Source organism: Dermacentor silvarum, chromosome 4 (genome assembly GCF_013339745.2).
Source record: "Dermacentor silvarum isolate Dsil-2018 chromosome 4, BIME_Dsil_1.4, whole genome shotgun sequence".
Lineage (NCBI taxonomy): Eukaryota > Metazoa > Arthropoda > Arachnida > Ixodida > Ixodidae > Dermacentor > Dermacentor silvarum.
Window position 1 is genome coordinate 7,220 of NC_051157.2, and position 19,532 is coordinate 26,751.

Sequence of the window (19,532 nt, forward strand, 5' to 3'; positions counted from 1 at the left end):
CACGTGGACTGCTTGAACAAGAGCGATTGAAAAATTATCGCATGAGTCAAAACTCACACACACACGCACGCACGCACAGATTTATATTTATATAACCACACTGACGAGTATTACTGGAGACACTTCGTTTTTCGTAAAAAAATGCGCAGCATAACGCTCATAAAGACACCACTAATGTTTTGTTTTGCAAAGACAAAGCCAGTATTAGGCAACAGGCCATGTGAAGACAGACGACAAAGAAAAGCGACAGCTCACGACAGCCATCGTCGTCTTATGGTTGGCTGAAGATATTTATTCTAAACCCCATGACGTCACTCACGCCTTTCAGTCGCTTCGTGTTGTGTTCTTTCTGCAGTTTCCTCCTCTCACTTACTCTCGCCTAAGAAACTCTTCACAGGCGTTTGTGAATCCACCGCAAGAATTTCCGGCCAGCCGGCAACAGCCTTATGGTGCTCCGTGCCTTCTGCGTAGTGTTCAGGTCAGCGTGACGTCCCAAAAAAAAAAGCCGGCCACAGTGGCCCGGTATCACGAAGTGAAGGATGCGGAGCGTGCCCGACGCTAAGCGCGGTCACTAAAACGCGTCGTACCTGCATGATCGGCATTGACGTCGCTCGAATTATGCGGCCTTGTGTGCTCTCCCGGTGGCGCACAGTTCGATCACTTAATTCTATGCGTTTGGGACATTTGTATGTTTTAGCGGTGTAAGTGCATACCGTATATAGATTGTACTGAAGGACTGAACGAGCTTCACATCAAGGCCGTGAAGCTTGAAGCATAAGGCTGACAACTTAATAATTATTTCATTTATCAGTAAGTTCCATATTTGCGTTCAGCCACTGCGCACGTATCCGCAACTTCCCAGGCTTCGACTCGGCGTCAGTGATAGTTCTGGCTTCACATGTTTTAATTAGCCACAAGACAACTGAAAAAATACTTATCGAGAAAACAGTCAGGCAAGGAGACACAATCTCTCCAGTTATAATAATAGCATGCTTAGAAGAAGTATTCAAGCTATCAGACAGGGAACAATCAAGGGCGATGATCAATGGTGAATATCTCAACAAATTTTAGCTTGCCGATGACATTGTCCTGTTCAGCAACGCTATGGACACATTGCAACAACTGATTGACGACCTCAACCGAAAAAGTGTAACAGTAGGTTGACAAAGGTAATGTTGAATAGCCTTTTAAGCGAACAAGAATTTATGATCGACCTTCAATCTCTAGAGTATGTACATGAGCAAGATTATCTTGGTCAGTTACTCACAGGGAACCCTAATCGTGAGACGGAAATTTACAGAAAGATGAAAATGGGTCGGAGTGCATACGGTTGGCATTCCCAAATCGTGACCAACAGGTCACCGCTGTCGTTGAAAAGAAAAGAGTACAATAATTCCAATATTCATGTGCGATCATATGGGGCTGAAACTTCTAGGTTAACAATGAAGCATAAGAATAAGTTAAGGACCGCTCAAACAAGCGATGGAACGAACGATGTTATGCCTAACGCTAAGAGAGAGGAAGAGAGTGGTGTGGATCAGAGAGCAAATGGCGGTAGCGGTAGTTGATGCTAAGTAGAAAACATAGGAGCTAGCTAAGCCACGTAATTCGTAGGGCATATAATCGGTGGTCCATTAGAAATACAATGTGGTGCTAGGGGAAAGGAAGCGCTGTCGAGCATGGCGGAAAATTAGGTGACGTAATGAAATCCAGAAATTTGCAGGCATAACTTGAAATCAGCTAGCGCGGGTCATGGATAATTAGAGATCGCTGGGAGAGGCCTTCGTCCTGCACTGAACATAAAAGTACGCTGATGACGTTTTAGAACGTACAAAATTCGTGCGGAATTTTAATGGACTGTAGCTCTTGAGCCGCAGTTTGCTTCGTACGGTGAGGCCGCATTAGCATGTTTCCGGATTATTGGCATCGTACTACTCGTATATGTGCAGTGACTGCTCTGAACAAAGTGCGTCAGTGTCGCAAGATCGACGGGTTGAAGCGATTTGATCCGAAACCAGCTAAAATATTGAACCGCTATGTGCTTCGAGCCCGGTGCTTTGCAGAATTCTGACATGGCTTTGAGTGTGAGGCTGGTAAATTTATGGCAACGTGGGCATGGAGCATCGTGGTGACGTTGACTGATTAGCCTTTACTTCGTTGAAGTGCCGCCTGGGCTATGGCAGATAGTGTAGTTAAGGGCTCCAGGCCCTGACATCAGCAACCTATGATTTATCACTGGTCTCCAACAATGATGTGTACGCCCCTTTGTGCATTTCGCGTCTGTCGGGATGAAGCCGTCTGAACCTGCAAGAACAAACTCTTGACCTGGTGCAAGGTATCATCGTGTTTAATCAGCTGAGGAGAAGCCAAGAAGAAGCGATGAACACTGATACGATGTCAAAGTGTGATAGGCAGCGAAACTTACAGGTGTGGATATTACGTAGTGAAGTTTTCTGTCATAATTTGGGAGTGTCGATAGCTACGGATTATTTCTGCATTTCTTTTTTAGGTTTGCTTCAATACCTCATTGTGCCCTCGACAGTGATCTTATGCGAAGGGAGCGCCTGTTTCGTCGTTGGTTGGCGCTTGACGACGTCGTCGATCAGCCCCTTAGACGGTACGGGCTGCCGATCAAGCTGATATTAAGCCTATGCGGGACATTAGAACCGCATTCGCTACAGTGTGCCGCGCACATACCGTCCCGGTGAACTTACGGCTGTACAGTGCCCCATGCCTTGACGCCATACAAACTGTATATTATGGAGATTTTTATTTTCATTTGCGTGATTAGTATCGAAATAAAGACATCTAGTAGCTTTGTAATAGGGTGGTGGTGGTGTATACAGGCAGGGTGAGCTTGCAGACCTGGCCGGCAATTGCTCCGACTGAGCGTCTCTTTCAGCGCCAAATCTGTCACCACGTGTCCATCCGCCTTGTCTCTCGCAGAAATGTCAGAACAATGCGTAACACTTTCACTGCAATTCTTTTGATGGTGGTGCGGTGAACGGGCGAGCGCGGTTGAGCTTGTCGGCGCTGTAGCAGACCCCCGGAAATGGAAGCTGTCGAATAGGAATGTGCAGTGATTCGCAGTAAGAATATAGCCTCATATACATATGCATGATACGGATCATGCTATCATTCGACTGCACTTCTATCGTTTCTTGTTGTTTAATCAAGCTTTGCTTAATCCTCGCTCCCATACGACGCCGTAAGTTTATCAGCGTAAGAACTTTTTGGCTAAGAAATTGCGTACGAACAGCGCAGCTTGGTGAATTCCGCCCCGGATGAATAATTTTTTCTCCCCTCTTTTTTTCTTTGGAAGCCTAAACCAAACGAACGTCGCAAGAGCACTTAAATATAAACCGTCTGTCGTTTACTTCTGCAACAACGTGCGCCACTTATCGTCTGCTCAGTCTCTCTCGTCAACTACGTCCTAACGCTCTCTTGATCCAGTGCCACTCTCCGGGCAACCAATTTCAGTCAGGAAGCGACGAGAAACCAAGCTAGACTTTGGTTTTCTTAATTGCGCAAGAAAACTTCTGCGTTTCTCACCAAACTAACGCTGCAAGACCGCTCAACTATAAGCCGTCGGTGGTCAGGCAGCGTCTCGACAGTTAAGCGTTGCACTATGATTTCTTCCGAGCAAAATAGAAGGGGCGCGTTTTCTGCAAATACAGCTCGTTTAAGCAGAAGTAGAAGAATGCTCTGGAACGCTTTGGCTCCTAACACACTAAGCGAGCGATGAACTTGCCTAACAGGTCAAGTTTACCCCTGAAAGAGGGTGAGTCATCCAAACACCAAGGCGCAGAGAAACAGTTCAACCGCTGCTTTTTATTCTCTGGTGATGGACGGGAAAGAAAAAAAATTGCGCTTGAAGGTCCTGAAGAACTTCATTTTGATGAGTTGTGAAACGTTCACATTCGCAGTTGGCTGATATTTCGTCATTCTAAGTGACAAAATAGTGAGAGGCAATTGATTGCAGTAATCTTTGCTGGTGGCTTAGCCTGCAAACTTGAAAGCTCAACATGCTATAACCATGAAGCTGGTGAGACAACGGCAATGCTAATAACATCCCAAGCGTCGCCTTTTTCATTTCACTACGACTACTCTGTTCCTATGCAGCTAAGTTATGCGGGCGGCCAGCTTAACGGGAAATAGAAGCTAGCTTGATTACTATGTGAAATCGCAGCGTGCGACGTAAGCTAAACGAAGAAAAAGTATTACTACCCCCACCCTAGCCGAAATAAATTTTGTAGAATAGTTGTGGGAAGTTGGTGGGTAAGCGAAGACAAACTTTGAGCGAGAGGGGTTAGGTCGTACGTTGATTTAATGCGACGGTAGTCCCGTATGACGAAACTAATGAGAATGGTACAGTTGTTGACTGGTGATATTATATTTAGCCTGATTGGTTTGGACGGGAAGATTTTGAACTTAACGCGTTGCACCATGACGAACCGCATCGCCACAAGTATGCTTCAATCCTAAAACAGGATCTGCTTACCTTCTCGGTATAACAGTTATAACAAAACAACGACTACATTAGTGAACAAAAACATACAGCCCATATTACCTGCTATAGCATAAGATGCTTACTATCACACACATAGGAAAGCTGTCATAAACTTGAACAAAGTATTTAATTGCTAACGTTACGCGTTTATATGCGCGCCTTAATACCTGTCTTATGACGGCGCATGTCTACGTGATTCCGATGACCCGACTGGCTTAAATAGACTTTTTTATTTTTTGTTTCAAGCCACTAAAATAACCTCTCGCCAAATCTGAAATTCAGGTCCCATCGTGCACACAATGAAACGCTGTTGGAACATGAAAATAACCTGACTTGAATTGAATGTCACAAAAACCTGAGAAGACTGACGCAGTACGCTGGCAGCATAGAAGAGTCGCCCAGACGTTATATTTGATAGTTATCTGCCTGTACCAATAGCGTTTGGTTACTTACGCTTACAGCACCGCCTCCTGTTTACAAAGCACTTCCTGAGTGCATGCTGTCTTCGGCAAAAGTTTATTCACCCGCCGTGGTTGCTTAGTGGCTATGGTGTTGGGCTGCTAAGCACGAGGTCGCGGGATCGAATCCCGGCCACGGCGGCCGCATTTCGATGGGGGCGAAATGCGAAAACACCCGTGTACTTAGATTTAGGTGCACGTTAAAGAACCCCAGGTGGTCCAAATTTCCGGAGTCCCCCACTACGGCGTGCCTCATAATCAGATCGTGGTTTTGGCACGTAAAATCCCATAATTTTAATTTTAAAAGTTCAGTAGGACGAACAAACATGGAAGCGTTTCCTTATTATGAAAGCCAAGTCTTTGAAAGTCGACGTACCGCCGCCACCGCGAATTCTGCGCGAGGGCTCCGAAATGCGTAGCGCGCCGAGCGAACGCTGAGAATTGTTCCGTCGCTTGCCGCCCACTCAGTGCCAAATACTCGGTGACTAAAGTTGGCGAGAGGTTCATTGAAGAGGCGCCCACACCCAACGGCACATACCTTGTCACCCAAGATGCATAAAAGACGTTCATTGAACACCGGCACAGACCGAATGGCACACACCCAGTGCTTCAAGCCGGCGTCAACGACTTTCTTCCACCAGCGGTACCTACGCAGTCCCGCAACTACGGCGACCCATGTCGGCGTGAAAGTGGTTCGTTGAAGAGCGGCACGTACGCAGTGAGCCAAGTTGGTTCGATTGTTGGTTTTGAGCCCCGCCCTTACAAAAAATTTTAATGTGTCTTTTTAGAAAGTCTTTTGAACTTGTTCGATAGAATTCTATTGTGTTTATTTTTACTCCTTATAGAATTTTCCTATAGAGTTCCAACAGTTATTTGGCCACCGCATTCTTATATGAACTCTGAAGACACAATTCTATAGAACATTCCTACCGAGTTCCTTTTAAGATCTTAAAGACGCAATTCTAAAGAACATTCCTACGGAGTTCCTTTAAAGATCCTAAAGACAAATTTCTATAGAACATTGCTATGGAGTTCCTTTTAAGATTGTAAAGACAAATTTCTATGGAGCGTTTCTACGGAGTTCCTTTAAAGATGCTAAAGACCAATTTCTTTAGAACATTTCTCTGCAGTTGCTTTACAGACCCAAAAGACAAATCTCTATAAAACCTATGTCGATGTTTGTAATGTGTTTGTACTTTGCTGAGGTTCTAGAGAACTGTACTGTAGGCATTAACGATTACAGTAAATGCAGTGTCAAAAATAATAGGCACTACAACCACAAAGTGATCTGTTTTAAATGTTTATTGCACTTCAGACTAGATACATGCATCATACATACTACATACACACTTCAGAACAGTCTGCATACATGCTTCAGCCTAGAACTTGCAACTGTAGCTGCCAAGGCGCTTCACGGATCAAGCTGGTGGTGCTAACATACGAATACAGGAAAAGAATTTGTGGCAGACTTGACTGGAGTTGAAATCTGAGAAAATCAGGCTTGTCTAAGACAAGAAAGCTTCGCATTAAAACTGCAGAAGGACCTGCTGTTCCAGCAGTGCACAATAAATGGTTGGATACTAAAGCCTGAAAGTAGATTCATATGAATGTGCACAAATATATGTGCACTGCAATGTTATGCGTCAGCTCCGCAAAACCATACTAAACTTATAAAACACAGCATTCTGGCCTATGTTGAAGTGTAAAAAGAACACTGGCAGTCCTTGTAAAAATGCAGCAAATAGTGGTGCTCCTAGAGAAGTGCATCATATATTGTACAAAGCTTAAAAAGCTTGAATGTTGTTATAAGGGAAGTTTTGAGATCAGGCCCAATATTCAAAAATTATGGTGGGAAATACAAACATGACTGATGCACACAATACCTAAGAAAACGATTTAGCGCAGGAGCTCCTATGCATGTGAATAGTGAAATCGTTTTTCTCGGCAACCACGGTACTAAACTTGATGATGTTTGTTACATTTAAAACATTTTTAATTGTTGTTACTTACATTTAGGCCATCAATTTTTATTAAGAATGGTTGAAAATTGCACAATTTGAAAAAAAACTAGCAACCACAATTCTGTTCTGCAAGTGGGAATTGGCCTCGAGCTTTAGCTAAGGACCAACTCAGATTTCCCTCCTTAAATACGTGTGAAATTCCTAAGTGGCTTTGAGACAACCACAGGGCTATTTTGAATTAAATTTGTAGCATTTGAGAAAGTTAAGGTCTAGCGGTTGTAGGAAGAATTTCAATTCAGAGCCTAAAGTAAAAATTATTGAAAATAGGCAGGTTTAAAGAAAAGTAAAAGCACGAAGTTTAATAATCCCCGACTCCTCAATAAAAACACATATCGCAGTTCTGCAGACTGGATCAGCTATGTCTTAAGTCAAGGAATTTGATATATGAATTTACAGCTTACGTGAAATGCTCCAATGTTTATAAGCATTTTGCACGTCCTACTCACAAATTAATGATTGTATTTTAGAGCAATGTACGATAAGTCAATTTGGCCAAGTTTAGTTATGGATTAGGTGCAACTAACAGAACTGTGATATCGTTTTTTTAGTAAGAGTTGTTAACTTAATGGCTTCGTTTCTTGAAATTTTCGTGGATTTGTATAAAATGTCACCTGAATAAAAAATGTTACATCATGCTTGTGCTATGCGAATGGCGCTTTTTTTAATAACGTGTTTACTTTGATGTAATAATGCTTTCTCATTTTACCTAATTCCTTCCTGGAGGCATAAGGCTTTAGTAAGGTATAAACAAAGAAATGTAAATAATTTATTACGTAAATAAATAAATAATGTCGTTTGTCTCAGCATTCCAGCATACCACCAGCATGACCTGTATGGAGCTTTGGCTACTGCTCACATGTTGCAAGTTCATTCTTACATGATCGCCCACTATTTTCACTTCCCGGTAAAGCAGCGAGGAAAGGCTAGTTTTTAACCTCGTTGGTTCCGCCTGGTACTCCGCCATGGTGAAGCCTGCAAAATACAATTGAAAATCATTTGTTTTTTGGTTTTTTGCACAAAAATGGTGGATAAATATGATGGTGGATTTTTTTAGTTATCGAAACAATCACCAATTTCTAATCTACAATCAGTGTATGCACGCTCGTGAGCAAAAGTATATGGACCACAAGGTCGCCAAGATAACTGAATGTCTTTGTAATTAACAAGCACAAACTTGAATTGATGAGTATACTGAAAAGTGTGAAATGCCAAGTTTGGACTGCGCCCCCCCCCCCCGTTCTCAATTTCCCATTGCTTTCACAGGTAGAGGAAAAAATCGGCTTTATCACTCAACCCCTGGTCCGCATAATTTTGTCTCCAAGGCGCATGTTGAGGCACTGGCCAGTCTGCCCCATGTACGTTTGACCAAATATGCATATGATCACAGAAATAGACAACGCTACCCCTGACAGACACAAGACAAATTTAATGGTATCTTTAATAAAGCAAGTCTCACTGGCCAGGGTGCATTTCTTAGTTCACTTGTAGACTCCTATGCATATATATTTCTAACGAAAAATAAAGCAGGCAGGATATGCATGGCAGTCCGTAAGCGAACTGAGAAAGGCACGCAGGCAAGGGCGGCTTGCCTCGGTGAGAAATACCACCAAATCTGTCTATTATGTGTCACCCCAGGTAGTGTACTGTATTCCTTTCACATGTGGTCAAACTTACATAGGGCAAACTGGCCGGTGCCTAAACATCTGCCTAAGAGATGACCATATTTCACTCAAAAGACCAGTATGCTTGTCCAACTTGGCCATGCATTGTCACAACAGGGCATAATGTAGGATTAAGATTGTTCATCTCTTTTCACCCACACTGAAAAATTAAACAGAGAAATCAGTGAGGCATGCCACATAAATAAGAAGACATGTGTTAGCCAGCTCTCATTAATAATGCAGGAAAAAAAGATATCTTTTCTAGATGACAAGGGATGAAAATCAGTCTGCCTATTTATTACTGAAGTAACTGAGCAGAGCGAATACTCACCTTCATATTTATTTTCAGCGAATTCAAGCTAATCAAATGTGTATTTGCCAGACACAGTTGTTCTGGGAACAAGACAGAAATACCTGGCAAGATATTAATGATAAACAATGGTGTCCACGCTGCGTGCGACTTGTGACATATTTGGCAAACTACACTACAAGGTCTTACATGCACAGGTAACTGCATCAGCTTGTAGCACAAACAGGAAAAAATATGGAAATAAATGCGACAGCATAGGAAACAGTTTTAAGACAATATAACTAAACTAAAAAGCGATAAACATACCGTGTACTAAGCAAAAATAAAATTTATCTTGCAGGCAAGCAATTTATGCAGGAAAAAAATACTAAACACCAGGACATGTTAGGTCTAGTTTTCTACAGAACATGATAATGTGTGCATAATCTTTACGCACTCATGTAAGTTGAATACAGTTGCACAAATATTTATCCTTTTCAGTAAACTGCGTAATAATGTGTCGCTAAACTGAACCATGAATGATACCAAGATACAACTTTGTTGGAACATGTACATTTCATACATACCTGACATGAGCATCCAGCCGTGCTGCTGCAGGCACTCATATGGGGTCTGCATTTCTGGGGGCTCCTCCTTTTAGTGGACACTGTTGCGGGCCACGGCCTCACCACTACAAAATGAGTTCTGTGTTAGCTTATAGCAGCGGAACAATAAAGCTGCCATATCATGAACACATGCAAGGAACACCTAAAATGGTCACGAAAACAATGTCTGCACTAGTACAGGATGGCAAGAGAGCAAAAGGTCGAAATTATTGAATGTCTTGATAATATTTCATCAAAGTAAAATTTTGGGCACGTCGCACCTGCACATTACAATGTATTTTAAAATTTTTAGAGTCGTTTTTTTATTATTTAGATTAAGCAACTTTCCTCTGTCATGTTTATTTATGTCAAAGTTATGTCAACACAGCTTGTCATGAAAAGAAAGCTATACTAGTAAGTAGCAAGCTGTGATTGGCTTACATTTTTTTTCCTGCTGCTCGTAAACCTAAAACCTCGTAAGCAGAGATTATCCACAACGTCGAAGCATTTATAAGCAAGGAAACGTCATTGAAATAATCGGTGAAGACGCAGGTGGATCGTTACTACACAATTGGAGCCGGGAGCTCACGCACAGGTTCGCAATATGAACACGATGATTTCCGAACGTAACCTATCTCAGCGGAAGAAAACGCTTATCAGGATTATCAATTCCGCATTGTGGCAACAAATTTGCGTAACCAAATTCTGACAACCAGCGCGCCGCAAGCATCAGCACAGGTTTCACTGTTGTCGTGGGTGTTCTATTTCCTACGTCCGCAAGGCACTCTATGCACACGATAAGCACGCACAACACACGTGTAGTTACCAAGTACGATTGCTTACCTTTTGAACAGTACGATGAGATCGAAAAGAGCTCTCCGAGTTGCGAGTGCTGCGTCGACGATTTTGATCCCAGCATACATGCCGTTGCGTAATGGACGAGCAGAGGCACGCTAATAATACACATTTCATTGCGACGTCTATAAAACTTTCCACGACCACCCAAGACAAAGGGAACACACTCCACGGCATGAAAATCGTTGGTCCGCATTTGCCTGGCGCGCCACGCATACGGCGAGTTTGGAGCCAGACGCAGGATATCTTCCGGCACTTTCGTGCACGCGAACTACACCACATTTCCTTACGGCAAACCTAAAAAACGTTGCAGTGGCTTAGCTCGGCTATGCCAGGATATACGTAGCGTTAGCAAAGGTTCAGCTGATTATTCTTAGCTTTCCTGGTTGTCTAGATTGTCAATGATTAGCTTGATTGTCATGCTTACTGCTGCTCCAATGACACACACAAACGCCAGTCAGAAGCGCAGCGGCTCCAGCGCAGTGTCAGACGGCGACTGCACAGCGAGCGCGCCGGCGCCAGCAGTGATGTTCCGTACTGCGCCTAAAAATTCCCTTTCCGAGACATGAAAATTCCCTATTTCGGGCATTTTTCCCTGCATATGTCTAAAAAAATCCCCGGATTTTTCCCTGCACTAACGAATTATATCTTATTGCTGCCAGGTGTTTCGTGGTTTTAGCATGCTTCAGAAGATCGCTCTTACCGCACTTGATTGTCACGCCACAGGCTTTGCACTTCGCCCCGGTAGTCGTGTGCTCTACAAGCCATCCTTTAAATTCCGGCATGCTGAGCCACTCCGAGCGAAACAACTTCACGAACTTTTTTCTCGTTTGCTTTGCCTGTTTAGGATTTGATGGTCCGGAGCCGTCATCCATGCTGTCATCGGAGCCCATAGTTTATGACAAAACAACTGACGCAAGCAAAACGTTCAAATAAACATCCGATTGCCGCTCCTCTGCTCCTATTTTGATTATTCTTTGGATTGGATGCTTGTGGCTTGTTGCCCATTCATAACGAAACAATAAGCTCTTCCACTACGATGTCACGTAGCAATCTCGGAGCCCATGTGCTGTGAATACGTTGTGGAAATGTTGGTTCCGAATCAAACACGCAAAGTAAACAAGAAATCGCTTTATATAAGTAACAATAACGAATCTCAAAGGCTATGCTTTTGCCTGCTGCATGCGCCGGAAACAATTGCAGAATCCGAAAGCGCATCGTGTCGCTATGTTTTGGACATTATGGGGGAATTTCACCATTCCAGAAATTCCCTGCAATATTGCGAAGATTCCCTTTTTCCCTTTTATCCAAAATGACGGCTGAAAATTCCCTGAAAAAGGGAAAATTCCCTGCACGGAACATCACTGGGCGCCAGTGCGTCTACCACGGCTACGACGTCACTCCTCTGGAATGCGCAGACCGGCGGCGGTGAGTCACTCGCGGCGGCGGCGGAGTGCGCGAGAGGTGCCGGCTCCGGTGGCACCGGTGCGCAAGCCGTATGACATCACTGATCCTTGCGCATGCGCAGCACGGCTCTTGATGTGCCGCGCGAAACGGGCTTGGCTAGGCCAGTGTAGCTAACGCTACAAAACACACGATCAAACAAACACATCGAAGCAGCGTGCACTACCAACCGGCACATTCAAGACGGAGGAATAACAACACGCCTTATTTTACCGGTCTCGTGGGACCGGCGTCGCCAGCGCCGTCTGTATACTTGTGAGGCTGTTGTGGCATCCGTGATGCAAGCAATAATAACCCCTACAGCACGTTTTTTGCCATTTTGTGCCCAATTACGTATATACGTTGCGAGACAAAAAGAACCATCGACCAGTCTATATCGTACGCTACAGTTTAGCGCAGGAAGAAATTCCGCAACCTGTTCTCGCTTTTGAATCGCTTATGCCGCAAGCAGCCTTCAAAAGCATGGCCTTCGAGATCTGGTTATGTGATCCTGAGGAATCCGTCGCTGGGGCGTGATTTGAACGATTTCAACTCCGATCACCTGTCTTAAAGCACCTAAATGACATTTCCCGCAGCCGTTAGCAGCGCTACCTGCGCCGTAACTTCGTTTTAAGTAGCTTCCTGCGGTCTTCAACATTAAATGTAGCCCAGAAATTTTTGACACAATCTCGGAGGTACACATGGCAGTGTACGATGTTTCCGTGCGCTTTGTAATTGTCCGTCGCAAAGCAACAAATATACGATGGTTCTTAATTTTGCTCGTGTGGCGCAGGTTATACCCATGTCGTCCGTATCTTGCTTTCGTGTCGGTGTGTTTATCGTGCGCGGATTGCACTCATGTCGTTCGTGACTTCTCCGAGTATCGTACGACCTACGAAGATTCCTCGAAAAAACCGCGTGTCTCAGCAGCGTGCATGCGTCGCATTTTAGTGACGTAGGCCAAAATGTGTGGCGGCGTTCAGTGTGTTTTCTGCCAAGTGCTGCAGTCACTGCGTTCCAGCAGATAGACGTGGCTGCTTACGCTTAGTTTTGTTTATGTGTTCCTTGGTCGTCTTAGTGATTTACCTGCATCGGCGATAGAAACCACAATGCGCTTCGTTGACGTTACTTTGTGTAATTTCGCTTTTCGTTTTGTTCGCCTTCTTCAGTGATTGTAAAGATGCTCTTGCTTGATAGTAAAAACCTATGAAATGGGTTTGAAATAATCAGGCTTTTTATTCCTTGGAAATTGGCGCGAGTGGAAATTTTACAAGAGCTTAGCAACAGCTCTGTACATCGAGCGATAAAGCAAAATATCTAAACGTGTTACAGTACGTGAATCTTACTATTATGTGTCAATATCTCAGTACGTTCTCTGCTGAGGGCCTCCCACCACGTTAAAGGCAAATCAAGTTGTCCAATTCTCTCTGAACTAGCGTATATCATTTTTTTCACATCATTTGTTGCAAGCACAAAAATTTGCATGGGTGCACTGTTGTCTTTTCGAGTTAAAAAGACACTTTGAGATGTTATTCAGCAGTATTCGACACCTCCTATTGAAACGTTTATAGAGTGCAAATATAAAGTCATTCTATAGACAGGCCGCACGGTAGCTTCTTTAAGCGTCCTATAAACGTTCCTCTATAGAATTCAGTGCATATGCGAATACACACACTATAGAACGCTTATAGAGTGGGAATTGAGGGCCAGTCTATATGCCACAATAGAAGTGCTACGAACATTCCATAACATTGTTCTATAGAATTTAATACATATGCTGTCAATACACCCTCCATACACGGTGTTTCACGTAACTTGAGCCAAACTTTAAAAATCTGCAAATGCCACGTAGCTGGACCGAACTAACCGAACCAAGGTAATGTTGTTAGCCGTCGCTTGGAGATACTCGCATCATTTTTTTGCATTCCACCTAATTAGATAATTAGTCTTAAATAATTATTCAACTTCTGAAATACTGCCGCGCGACTGGCCGCTCGAGGCACTTTGCGTGTATTCGCGGGCTTCTTTCATACTCGGAACAACACTTTTATACAGCACGTATTGAGCAACAGAAATATGTGTCGGCAGTATTTCATGGTGCTCTGCAATTTTCTGATTGACAATTTTCATCTAATTAAAATATTTGAGAAGTTGATTAATTAATTAAGACTAAATATCGAATTAGGCGGAATGTAAAAATAATTTGAGTATCTGAGGGCGACGGCAAACATTATTTTGGTATCTCTCCAGCTACATTGCATTTGCATATTTTTTATGTTTGGCACAAGGTAATTGAAACACCCTGAAGAATGCTTACAAAGCGGGAAAAGAGAGCCGCTGTATAGACAGAACACATTAGAAGTGCGAGAAATTTTCTATAAACATTCTTCTATAGAATTTAGTACATATGATGTAAATGCAACCTCTATAAAACTTTTATAGAGGGCGAATGGAGAGCCAGTCTATAGACAGGCCGCATTAGAAGGGTTAAAAACGTTCTATAAGCATTCTTCTATAGAATTGAGTACATATGATGTCGACACACCCTCTATAGAACATTTATAGAGAGCGAATGGAGAAGCTGTCTATAGATAGGTGACATTAGAAGTGCTAATAACGTTCTATAAACGTTCTTCTATAGAATTTAGTACATAAGATATCAATACACCCTCTACAGAACGTTTGTAGAGGGCGAATGGAGAGCCAGTCTATAGACAAGCCGCATTAGAAGTGCTAAAAACGTTCCATAAACGTTTTTCTACAGAATTTAGTACATAAGATATCAATAACCCTCTATAGAACGTCTATAGAAAGCCTATAGAAAGCCATTCTATAGAGAGGCCACATTAGAAGTTCTAAAGACGTTCTTTAAAAAATACTTTATAGAATTCAGTACATATAACGTCAATACACCCTTTATTGCACTTTTATTGTGTGTGAAATGACATGTTTCTTAGACAGGTTGCTTTAAACTTCGTATAGAGATTCTATATGGATACGACTCTATAGAGCGCGAGTTCCAATAGAGTCCTTTTGACTTCATAGGAACTCATTAGGAGTTCTAAAGGAACTCTAAATTCATTTTCGTAAGGGCGTTACCTCAACACAGCGGTCTGATGCGCTACTCATTCGACCCCGGACTACCCAGTGACCCAGGAAAACGGTAGGTGGGAAAACCTACATATATACAAACATAGATAGATACTTGGCCCCCGGAAAGCGCACAAGTACCCTATGAATGGTAATGAATTAAAATCCCCCAAAACCCATCTCACTATGAAGGGTAAAACTAATTCGATTATCATTCTATAGTAAGGTATCGACGCAGCGTATTCCAACCGTCGAAACACGGTAAGTATAAGGCGTCTATGCCACCGGAATGCTCTCTCGCATTTTTTTATCTTTCTTTCTGGGGTTTTTACGTGCCAGAACCAGTTATGATTGTGAGGCACGCCATAGTGGAAAGCTCCGGAATAATTTTGACCACCTGGGGTTCTTTAACGTGCACTACAACGCAAGCACACGGGCGTTTTTCGCATTTCGCCTCTATCGAAATACGGCCGCCGCGGCCGGGATTCGATTCCGCAACCTCGTGCTTAGCAGCGCAACGCCTTGACTGACCGAGCCACCGTGGCGGGTGCACTTACCTCTCGGTACGCTACGCCATTCCCGTGGCGCGTGGGCGAATATATCATCACTCAAGTGTGTATGGATATTTATGACGCGGGTGCCACTCCGCCCAACACCGAAAAATATTAAATTATTTTCCTCGTCATTGAAGAGCGACACTACCATATGGCACATATTTACCCCAGTTGTCGTCAACGCGTTACTTTTAAGAACGGCCTATACCCAATGGCGCATAGCCCGTGACTCAAGTTGGCATAAAAGAGGCTCATCTAAGAGGGGCGCATATCTCGTGGCACATACCCAGTGACCCAAGTTGGTCCGGTGGATGGTTTCGATCCCGGTTTCCTCAGAGCAGCAGCTCAATGATCCACACAGTAGAGAATGGACTACCCAGTGAGCCAAGTTGGCGGGAAAACAGTTAGAGACACAGATAGACAGACAGTTAGGTAGATACATTAGATAGAGAGACCGCACCCCCCCCCCCAAAGTGCCTGAAGTACCCGAAGAGTGCTAATCACACCAAAAACCACCTCAAATTTATCTGTTGCTGGGTGGTAGCAAACCCACGTCAGACAAGTGCGTCTTAATGGTGTATTGACAAAAGCGTGGACTTCACCGATGCGCCACTGGATTAGGCAGCTTGTTTATATAGAGAAGCGCCAGAAAGTACCGCGGCTGCACAATCGCTCCATACATGAGGCGTTTCCGCATTGGCTATACTGTGTGGCGCAATACATTGCCTTATTGCTAATCGCATCACATTCATCGTGAAATGTGTTCTGCCACATTTTTGCGTTCTGGAATCACTACAAACCCAAAAAGAATCCCGAGTTGTTATTTAATTTGGAGAAGTGGTGTGCTCCAGGGGCCGTATTCTGTAATGTTTCGGTTTTCGAAGAATTCAGTTTGGTGGTGGCGTCACGTTTTGGCGGTCCGCTGACGTAATTAGAACGTGAGGAAGGGCAGAGGCCAATCGGTGTGCAGTTTTTTTTTCTTGAAGTGAACGTCAAAAACCAAGGTAAAATGTAGCAAATTAGGAACGCTTCTTGGTAAATAAAAAAATATTTGCCTCGTGAATTCTTCGTCTGCCATCTGAAACGCGTCTTTTCGATGTCGAGGTCGTCGTTGTCTCTCACGGATGCTCGCTAAAAGCACGAACGCACGGGCCACAGGGATCACCATCGCCGCCATTTTGCCAGGAACACCGATCTCGCCGGTGCACACGGCACGCACGGGCTCTGCACGCGTCATACAGCGCCTTCGAATCACATCGAAGCACCTCGCACCACTTCGCTTCGTAGCAGACGCTAATTCGGTAGCCGCAAGATTGACATGTGCGTGACGTCGTCATATTATGCGTGTGCGTGCCGAGGCGATGGCGTCACCCAGGTGGCCACCAATCGCTGCTCGCAAAGCGAATTCTTCGAGAACGGAAGCGTCAGAGAATGCGGACCCTGGTTAGAAAATTTTAGAATTTTCGGAAAGGAAAGAGGAGAGAAATCGCAAAGATGAAGACAGGCAAACAGAGCTAAAACACCTCACTCTTCACATTCCAGAGGCCGCGTGTTCAGAAAATACCTTGAACATAAGGAAAACAGTCTCGTCCAAAGTGGTACTAAATATTTACCACTGATCAAATTTTAAACGAAGGCTGTGACAGAATAGGCGAGGAAACGTCGACTGAATTGCGGCTGTTCATATGGGAATGGGCACAGTGTATTCAGCGCTCATTCAGGAACGGCTCAGGCGTGCCAAGTATTCGTGCCTATACTGAGTGGGTTCCGCAATAGGGTGGCTGAAGGGTGAGTTCTTGATTACTGCTTGCATAAGGGTAACTCCCTCAAATGTTTTTGCTGTCTTGGTTCGCCTTTACAAAAAACGTTGACAGTCACTTCAGTACACGATAAAGAGGATGAAGGCAAAAGCCTGCGCACTCACGAGACATTCATTAAATTACTTTGACATTCTCCTTCAAATGTGTTGTTACTTCATATTACTTGTTTTCTCTTTACCTGTTCTCTTCTTCGGTGGCCTTGAGGTCGCCACTGGTTATGCGTGGTTAATGGCACGTTAGAACGGTCGTGGCTTTCTCTTTCTTTTTTTTTCGTCTACATTCTTGTAGCGCCGCCAGAATGACAGGGACACGGAAAGGCACATTAGACAAACACACCGCCCAAACTTTCACCAGCGTATTTGTTTCCAGTTGTCGAAAGTGTACTTATACTCCTCAAAACGTTCTAAGACACGTGTACATTGCTCAACAAATATGAACGAAACCGGGAAAAGCACACGTAGACACTTTTGTGGCCATGCTGATTATTTAGAACGGTGTCCGCTCAACTCGAACAGGGATAATCTAGCTCTTTTATTGTTAAAGAAATAGATGGCTTACTGGCGCATGTGTCACCAAATGTGGCTATGTTGGTAGCCTCCATAGTCATCTCGATCTTGCTTCTACTCATGATAACTGTTTGTTTAATGTGTCTGAGACGTCACCTGATACGTCACTTGAATTTTGGTTACCTGCCGTGGTTGCTTAGTGGCTGTGATGTTAGTCTTCTAAGCACGACGTCGCGGGATCAAATCCCGGCCACGGCGGCCGTATTTCGATGGGGCGAAAACACCCGTGTTCTTAGATTTTGGTGCACGTTAAAGAACCCCAGGTGGTCCAAAATATTCCGGATTCCCCCACTACGGCGTGCCTCATAATGAAATCGTGGTATTGGCAGGTAAAACCCCCGTAATTTAATTAATTAAATTTTGGTGCCACAACGCCTGACGATCGTCGGATTTTCCGACCCATGAGTCATCTAAAGCTTTCGCCTTATAATGTCTGACGGTCACAATAACATCGTCTGTGCTGCACATATGGTTTTAGAACGTGACCCCCCAGACAAAACATAACTTAGTTTCACGTCAAAATAGTTGTGGATGGTGCGCGAACCACGCGTTTCCTATGCCGTCTGTTCAGTTCCCCTCAAAGAAGTGAAAACGTTGTGCATTATTACGCTGGTTGCGTGACTGACGCATAATATCTGCGCATCGGTTCCTCTGATTGGCTCACGCGGCCCCACTTGCAATGCAACAAAATCTGCACTACAAGTACATTTTTTGGCGGAGTACAAATACACGTGTGCTTTTGCATTCCGGGAACATCACCCGCCGTGGTTGCTCAGTGGCTATGGTGTTGGGCTGCTGAGCACAAGGTCGCGGGATCGAATCCCGGCCACGGCGGCCGCATTTTCGATGGGGGCGAAATGCGAAAACACACGTGTACTTAGATTTAGGTGCACGTTAAAGAACCCCAGGTGGTCCAAATTTCCGGAGTCCCCCACTACGGCGTGCCTCATAATCAGAACTGGTTTTGGCACGTAAAACCCCATAATTTTTTTTTCCGGGAACACCGAAATGCGGGCGCCGCAGCGGGGAAGCGAACGTAGAACGTTGTGATTAGAAGCAGAGCGCCACAGAAACTACGGAACCGTGGCATGTCGGTTGTTTTCCAAACACCTGTATTTTGTTAGAGGTTCCGTCCAGTTCACTGAAAACTAACGCACCCAGCTTGCGTAGCATTACTGATCTACATACGTTCTTGTTCGCGTCGCAATTGTAGCTGAGCTCGGGTGAACGTTGCAAGTGTTTTCAGCTACAAAGATCGAACACTTTGTTTCACACAACATTGCCAGCCTGAATGACCGGTGGCGCTTAAAACCCTCCTGTGGAACATGTGGAACTTTGGTTGCACGTGGGAAATGCTTGGGTGCGGGAGATTTGAATTGAAATAAAGGTAGTCGGACCCTTCAAATGAAATTTCACAAACTGTCTTTTATTGACACAAAACGAGCGTTGCGAGGTTTCTGGAATGGCATATGAATAGTCCACGTCGACTAAGTGTTTGCCTTTAGTGTCCTTTAAAGGGCTACCATAGATCAACAGTGAGTCAGTTTAGACTATTACAGTAACCTTTCAAAACATTATTTTGCTTCATCGGGCGCGGGAAGAACGGTTGCTCACTTGAGATAAAAAAGGCTAAACTCTCCTTTATTGAATTTCGTGCCGT

At 44.1% G+C, this 19,532-nt stretch overlaps 1 long non-coding RNA gene across 1 annotated transcript; it reads right to left on the reverse strand.

Annotated features, from left to right (window-relative positions):
* Window positions 1–6,421: 6,421 nt before the first annotated feature.
* On the reverse strand, window positions 6,422–10,699 carry LOC119448021 (uncharacterized). The gene is made up of 3 exons (XR_005190916.2): window positions 10,388–10,699; window positions 9,527–9,630; window positions 6,422–7,961 (listed from the first exon to the last, which is right to left on the reverse strand). It is a non-coding gene; the product is annotated as an uncharacterized LOC119448021 (long non-coding RNA).
* Window positions 10,700–19,532: the final 8,833 nt, after the last annotated feature.